Source organism: Triticum aestivum, chromosome 3A (assembly GCF_018294505.1).
Source record: "Triticum aestivum cultivar Chinese Spring chromosome 3A, IWGSC CS RefSeq v2.1, whole genome shotgun sequence".
Classification (NCBI taxonomy): Eukaryota; Viridiplantae; Streptophyta; class Magnoliopsida; order Poales; family Poaceae; genus Triticum; species Triticum aestivum.
This window is the reverse complement of record NC_057800.1, coordinates 389,783,888-389,791,947: the sequence shown is the minus strand read 5'-3', so window position 1 is coordinate 389,791,947 and position 8,060 is coordinate 389,783,888.

Here is an 8,060-nt window from a genome sequence, read left to right as displayed (position 1 = left end):
GCCTTCCGTCGCCCCGCCGCACCCCGCCGACCCGCCGGAGCCCCGCCCCGCCCGCCGAAGTGCCTCGCCAGAGGTATAGCCGCCGCCGTTCGCCGTTCAGTTTTTTTAAAAAAAACCGCCTCGGTTTATTATTTTCCTCTGGTTTATTTAAGTTGTGAACGTTCACCGATCCGTTCGTTTTAGTGAACGTGTTCACCGGTTAGTTTCTGTTAACGAACGTCCGTTCGATTAACTGTTTGTCAGATTTCTTTTTCTCGGATTAAATCCGCGATTTATTTGATCGCGATTCCTGATCCGATTTTCGTTTTAGTTTAACTTTTCGCTCGTTTATCGGAATCAGGTGATTCAAGCGCCTAGAGTTTCGTCTCGAAACCCTCTATCCGTTTAACCAACTTAAACAAGATTTTGCTACTGTAAAATTTGCCCTAGATCCAGATTACTAGAACAAAGTTGTTTTCTTTCGCTGTTTGACCTTCGTTGCTTTGTTCGATTTGATTCTTTTGCCAACTGGAGTTCTTAAGTTGAACCTTCTGGTTAGATCTCTTATTTGAGTTTTACCTGTGCATTAGATGAGTACTTATTGTATGCTCGTTTGTTTGTTTGCGATAGAGTATCCGAAGTGCGCCGCCTGTTACTTCGAATCGCTAGGTTTCCCGGATCATCAGCAAGGCAAGTAACACTTTGATCATACCTTCTCTACTACCCAGTTTTATTGCATTAGATCAATCCTCACACATTGCATGATTAGGATCTAATTAAATTGTGGGATGGGAAGAAGATGAGGTAGTACCTATTACTTGTTTATTTTCAAACCTTTGGGAGTTACTTCTACGTTTGCTTATTATGCCATGCTATGCTAGTAGACGTGGATTGGGTGAGTGAAATCCATGATAGATGTGAGATTGTTAATTAATGGTTTATCTAAGGTGGCAACTTAAACACACATCTGGGTGGATTGAGGCACCTGGGTATTCCAGGACTTGCCTGTTTTCTTTTGGACCGCCACCCAGGCTCAAAGGGATCATAAGACTATTCATACTAGAAACTTCCGTGTGCAGCCACAAGCTATTATGGGCTCTAGTGGTATACTAAGTTGTGCGAACTCTTATAGTGGTATACTAGCAGATGTAGGGGATATAGGTGGTACAGTCTACCCGATCGTAAGGTGCTAGCGCTTCTGAAAGACTATGTCTCGATCATCCATCTTCTCAAACACCATGTAGTGTGAGAAACCAAACGGAGGCAATCGAGTCTTGTGGGGAAAAGTGCGCAAACCTCTGCAGAGTGTAACAAACTAATCATGATTAGCCGTGTCCCCGGTTATGGACATCTTGAGTATCTAGTACCTGGATTATCATGTGAATCTCAACATGTTACTCTAAATTAATTTTGTTGGGTTATGTTAAATGATGATACTTAATTGGGATTGAGAATGTTGTCAACCATTCTCAATGTTTAACAACTACCATGATAGTTAAATAAATTTTATTCCTTTGTAGTAGGGAAAAAATTGGCTTTACACAAAAACTGTAACCATAGAGCTTTCCACCAGCCAAATATGCATATAGTATAGTTGTTTCATTCCATTACTCTCTATGTGTTACCTTGCCAGCATATTCCTTGTGCTGACCCGTTTTCGGGCTGCAACGTTAATGTTGCAGACTTTTCAAACGACGATTAAGGAGTTTTAGGTCGTGGTTCTATACTTAGTGATGCCGTTGGAGTTGATGGACTCACTTATCTTTCAAGCCTTCCGTTGTTATTGTTATTAGATGGCCTTAAGCCATATTTATTGTAATAAGCTTTCTTATGAGACACTCGATGTAATAAGTGTGTGATTGATACTCTGCTATAAATCCTCCGAGTACTGTGTGGTGTCAACATTACTGATCCAGGGATGACAACGGAGCATAGAGATCAGACTGTTTGAGGTCTGGTCGCTACAGAGATGGTATCAGAGCACACGCTAACTGTAGGACATGACCACTAAGCTAAAAGACCTAGATCACTTTTCACTCTCTTCTTCTCTGACTCCTCATCTTTTCTACTATTTAGGATGGCGGATGCAAGGAACAAGTTCACACAACCAGATGAAGATACACCCTTTGGACGACACTTGAAGGAAGTCACTAGATACCTGAACATAGGAGTACCAAGCTTCACGGGAACCTACAACGCCACTTTACCTGAAGAAGAGCGTTGGATGATTCAAGTTCAAGTTCCAGGAAGGACGTTCATGCCAGTCACTGAGCCCATAGAGTTTTCTTTTGATGCACCAACTTGGAATCTAGGAAAGAGCATGGCAGCTCACATCGCCATGGGACGCATTGGAGAAGTCTACCACAAGGATCTCAAGGATACTATCTACCAGATTTGTGGACGTCGAGATGAACACTGGGAGATGATCAGCACCAGGAAGGGTAGATCAATCGCAGCTTTTATCCAGGAGTTAAACCAGCACATTCGACGACAGGAGAACCAGATGTGCGCCGACTGATAGATCTGAAGAAGGCTAAGACAAGAATCAAGGAACTAGAGGAAGAACTCAAGGCTACATGTGAAGATTTTGAAGAAGAAATTGAAGTATTGGTGGAGAAGAATGACGACCTGATCAAGAAGATTGGAATATTTATGGGAGGCCCTACGCCAATAGATGAAGAAGAAGATCCCCAGGAAATTAGCCCGGAAGACTACATCATCATCGGCGGCACCGACTCGGAAGCAGATAGTAGCGATGATGACTATGTTGATGAAGCTGGAGCAGATATCATGGAGTCTGCAACCGAAGAATATTTCTAGTAGACCACCTCATCAGTAGTAGTAGTCCACCATGTAAATATAGTAGTACGAGCACTTTTCCGATAGTTAGATCGATTGTATGCCTTTGTTTGATTGATTGAAGTGAATTGTTTGCTTTTGCCTCATGTGCATATGGGTAGTGTTTTCTCTTTAGACCCCCTCTATTCTTATATCTCATCTTTTCTAAACCCACAGATGCCTCTGAGACATGACCTCGGATTTGCCTTCCCACCGGAGCTCACCTAGTTGATCCAGCAGCAGAACACATTGATGCAGTTGCTAGTACAGAATCAGAATCAGGGGAACAATAACAACAACCCACCACCACCACCACCACCTGTTGACCACTTAGCCCGTTTTCTTAGGCTGAATCCGCCGGTGTTTTCCAGTAGCACCGAGCTGATAGTAGCAGATGATTGGCTCCGCAAGATAGCTAGGGAGTTGACCACAACAGGATGCACAGATGCAGAGAAGGTGAAGTTTGCCGCACATCAGCTAGAAGGACCCGCATCATCATGGTGGGAGAATTTCACAGCCACTTTTCCTGTAGACACTGTCACATGGGACCAGTTTCAGAAGGCTTTTCATACTTCCCATGTTTCAGCAGGAGCTATGGCCATGAAGAAGCGTGAGTTTCGTAATTTGCACCAAGGAGGACGGACAGTTGGCCAGTATGTGAAGGAATTTAGTAAGTTAGCATGTTATGCCCCAGATAACGTCGCTACGGATGCAGCTAAGCAGGAGAAGTTTCTAGAAGGATTGAATGATGAGTTGAGCATGCAGTTGATGGTAGCCACCTTCAACAACTACCAAGAGTTGGTAGATCGTGCTCTTATGATTGAAGGGAAGCAGCAGCAAATTGAGAATCGCAAGAGGAAATATGGACAAGGAAAGTACAATTCAGGAGCTCAGCAGAAGCCACGTTTTACCCCTAGACCAGGAGGACATTTCCAGCATACCCATGGAGGAGGTAGCTCGCACAATCACAATGGCACCAAGAATGGTAATGGCAATGGAGGAAGCAACAACCAGAACCGCACCAACCCCTCAACCCCAGCCAAGAAGGACCTAAGTCAAGTCACTTGTTTTAAGTGTTCGAAGACAGGACATTATGCCAATGAATGTCCTGAATTACATAATGGAATTAGCAATGGAAGTTCTGGGAAGAAGCCGAACCCTTTCAATAGGGGACGTTAGCATGGAGGAGGTTGAAGCTCAGCCGATGCAGTAATAGGTAAGTTTTTGGTTAAGTCAGTTACTGCACTCATTCTTTTTGATACTGGTGCATCGCATTCATACATCTCAAGGGGATTTTTGGATAAGTATAACCTACCAACCCAAGCCCTTAGGTCACCCATGTTAGTAACCTCGCCTGGAGCAGAGTATGTGGCTAGTCTATGGTGTGACCAGTTACCATTAAGGATTGGTAACTATGTTTTTCCCTCAGACCTAATAGTATTGGAATCTCAAGGATTGGATGTGATATTAGGCATGGATTGGTTATCAAAGTATGAAGGGAATATTGAATGTGCTAGTAAGTCAATTTTCCTTACCACCCCAGAAGGGAGAAGGATCAAGTATGTATCCCGGCATGTGCCAAAGAGGACCCAAGTAAATTGCCTAACAGGAGTTGTGCAGGAGGAAGTACCAGTGGTAAGAGATTTCCCTGATGTGTTTCCAAAAGAGTTGCCAGGCATGCCACCGGATAGAGATGTTGAGTTCTTGATTGAGCTATTGCCAGGCACAGGGCCAATATCAAAGAGACCATATAGGATGCCAGCAAAGGATTTGGTGGAAATTAAGAAGCAGATTAAGGAGTTACTGGATAAGGGGTATATTCGCCCAAGTTCTTCACCTTGGGGATCGCCAGTACTTCTAGTGGAGAAGAAGCATGGATCGTTAAGGATGGTTGTTGATTATCGAGGATTGAATGAAGTAACGATCAAGAACAAGTACCCACTACCAATGATCAATGATCTGTTTGATCGATTGCAAGGAGCTAAGGTGTTTTCCAAGATCGATCTGCGATCAGGATACCACCAGTTGAAGATTCAAGAACAGGATATTCCGAAGACAGCTTTTACTACCAGATATGGGCTATATGAGTACACCGTTATGTCATTTGGTCTGAGTAACGCACCTGCCTATTTTATGAACATGATGAACAAAGTGTTTATGGAGTTTTTGGATAAGTTCGTCGTAGTGTTCATTGATGATATCCTGGTTTACTCGAAGAATGAAGAGGAGCATAAGGAGCATTTGCGTTTGGTACTTGGAAAACTCAGAGAACATCAATTATATGCCAAGTTCAGCAAATGTGAGTTTTGGTTGAAGGAAGTAGGATTCCTCGGACATGTTATATCTGGTGAAGGTATAGCAGTAGATCCCGCTAAAGTTGAAACCGTGACCAAGTGGGAAGCCCCAACAACAGTTGGAGAGATCCGGAATTTTCTTGGACTCGCAGGATACTATCGGAGATTTATTGAGAATTTCTCAAAGATTGCGAAGCCTATGACGGAGTTATTAAAGAAGGATACCAAGTTCATATGGACAGAGGAATGTGAGGCTAGTTTCCAGGAGTTGAAGATACGTTTGGTTACCTCACCAGTGTTGATTTTGCCAGACCAGACCAAGGATTATGAGGTGTATTGCGACGCTTCACGTCGAGGACTTGGAGCAGTGCTTATGCAGGAAGGGAGAGTTGTTTCATATGCCTCAAGACAACTGAAGCCTCATGAGTTAAATTATGCTACGCATGATTTGGAGTTAGCAGCCGTAGTGCATGCCTTGAAAACATGGGGGCATTTTCTCATTGGAAATCATTGTGAGGTGTACACGGATCATAAGAGTTTGAAGTACATTTTCACACAGAAGGAGTTAAATCTCAGACAAAGGAGATGGTTGGAGCTTATCAAGGATTATGATATGAAATTGCATTATCACCCCGGAAAGGCTAATGTAGTAGCTGACGCATTAAGCCGTAAGAGCCATGTCAATATGTTAATGATGGGAGAGATACCCAAGGAGTTAGCAGAAAATCTTCGTGAACTATGTTTGGAAATAGTTCCAAGAGGCTATCTAGCAGCATTGGAGATTCAGTCAACCTTGATGGATAGAATCAGAGAACCTTAGAAAGCTGACAAAGAGATTGCCGCTATAAAGGAGAAACTGAGCAAAGGAAAAGCTAAAGGATTTCGTGAGGATGAACACGACACCCTATGGTTTGAAGACCGCGTTTACGTGCCCAATGACCCGGAGATCAGGAAGTTGATTTTGCAAGAGGCACACGATTCACCATATTCAATTCATCCAGGAAATACCAAGATGTATCTGGATTTGAAGGATATTTTCTAGTGGACCGGAATGAAGAAGGATATAGCGGAGTATGTAGCCATTTGTGATGTATGTCAGAGAGGAAAGGCAGAGCATCAAAAGCCAACAGGATTGTTACAACCATTGCCGATACCCGAATGGAAGTGGGATAAAGTAGGCATGGATTTTATCACGGGATTGCCCAGGACTCGTTCAGGCTATGACTCAATTTGGGTTGTAGTTGATCGATTGACGAAAGTAGCTCATTTCATCCCAGTAAAGACCACTTACACCAGTGCTAAGTTGGCAAAGATATACATGACCAGGATTGTATGTCTGCATGGAGTTCCCAGGAGTATCGTATCAGATAGAGGAACCCAGTTTACCTCAAAGTTCTGGAAGTAGTTGCACAAAACTTTGGGTACCAGGCTAGAGTTTAGTACAACTTTTCATCCACAGACAGATGGACAGACCGAGAGAGTAAATCAGATTTTGGAGGATATGCTAAGAGCTTGTGCGCTAGATTATGGATCTAGTTGGGACGACAATTTTCCATATGCAGAGTTCTCTTACAACAACAGTTACCAAACCAGTTTAAAGATGGCCCCTTTCGAAGCCTTGTACGGAAGGAGGTGCAGGACACTGTTGTCATGGGACGAAGTTGGAGACCGTCAGTTGTTTGGACCTGACTTGATTAAAGAGTCTGAACGGAAGGTGAAGTTGATTCATGATAGGCTCAAGGTAGCCCAGTCTAGACAGAAAAGTTATGCAGATTCTAAATGCAAGGAGACAGTTTACGAAGTTGGAGATAGAGCTTATCTTCGAGTATCTCCACTTCGAGGAACAAAGCGTTTTGGAGTTAAAGGGAAGTTAGCGCCACGATTTGTAGGACCATATCGAGTTTTGGAGCGTATGGGAGAAGTTGCCTACAAGTTGGAATTGCCCGAAGGATTGTCAGGAGGTCATGATGTGTTCCACGTTTCTTAGCTGAAGAAGTGTCACGCGGAGATGGCTGATATACCGTTGAGAGATACAGTGCCTTTGGAAACTATTCAGTTGGATAACGATTTGACCGACGAGGAGAAGCCAGTCAAGATTCTCGAGTTTGCCAGCCGAGTTACTCGCAGCAAGGTTATCAAGTTTTGCAAGGTTCAGTGGAGCCACCACACGGAGGATGAAGCCACCTGGGAACGAGAGGAAGATTTGTTCAAGGACCACTCTCACCTATTTTCTAGCCAACCCGAATCTCGAAGGCGAGATTCATCTTAAGGGGGGTAGGTTTGTAACATCCCAAATTTTCAATTTGGAATGTTATACATTAGATCATCATTGCATATCATATTTTATTTGCGTTTGGTTTTGATCCTAGAATTTCTACACAACTCAATGACCCACGGAGAGAGTTGGGGATTTCGTTATTTTCATATTTGAGTTTTCTCAAATTTTGAGAATAGGATCATTTGATTTTATTTATTTTATCATCAATTATTTCTATTACAAAAATATGAGAGAGGGAATAAAATGACTTTCCCAAAATAAAGAAATATTGAGGATTTAATAATAAAATCAAATAAGATTTTATTTCGGAGTTTTTCGGTGTTTTATTTGAATTTAGGAAAAATGTGCGTTTTTCAAAATTGCATTTAGGTCCCAAATAAATGTTCACCTTGTGAGGCTTGATTTTAGAAGCCCGTGAAAATTTATTTAGGAATTTTTGGAGTCCGTTTAGTATTTCTTTTTTTTCTTTTCTTCCGAGCGGAATATTTAAAAAAACGCGCGCGCGCGCCGACTGGGCCAAGGCCCAGCCGACGGCCCACCCCGCCGCCTGTCGTCTCCCTCCAAGAGACTGGAGCCACCGCTGCTGCCCGAGTCCGGCTCAGAGCCGCCCCGCCGTGCCCCCTTCCCCAAGGCAGCAACCCCCCTCCTTAAATACCGGACCCCCCACCCCG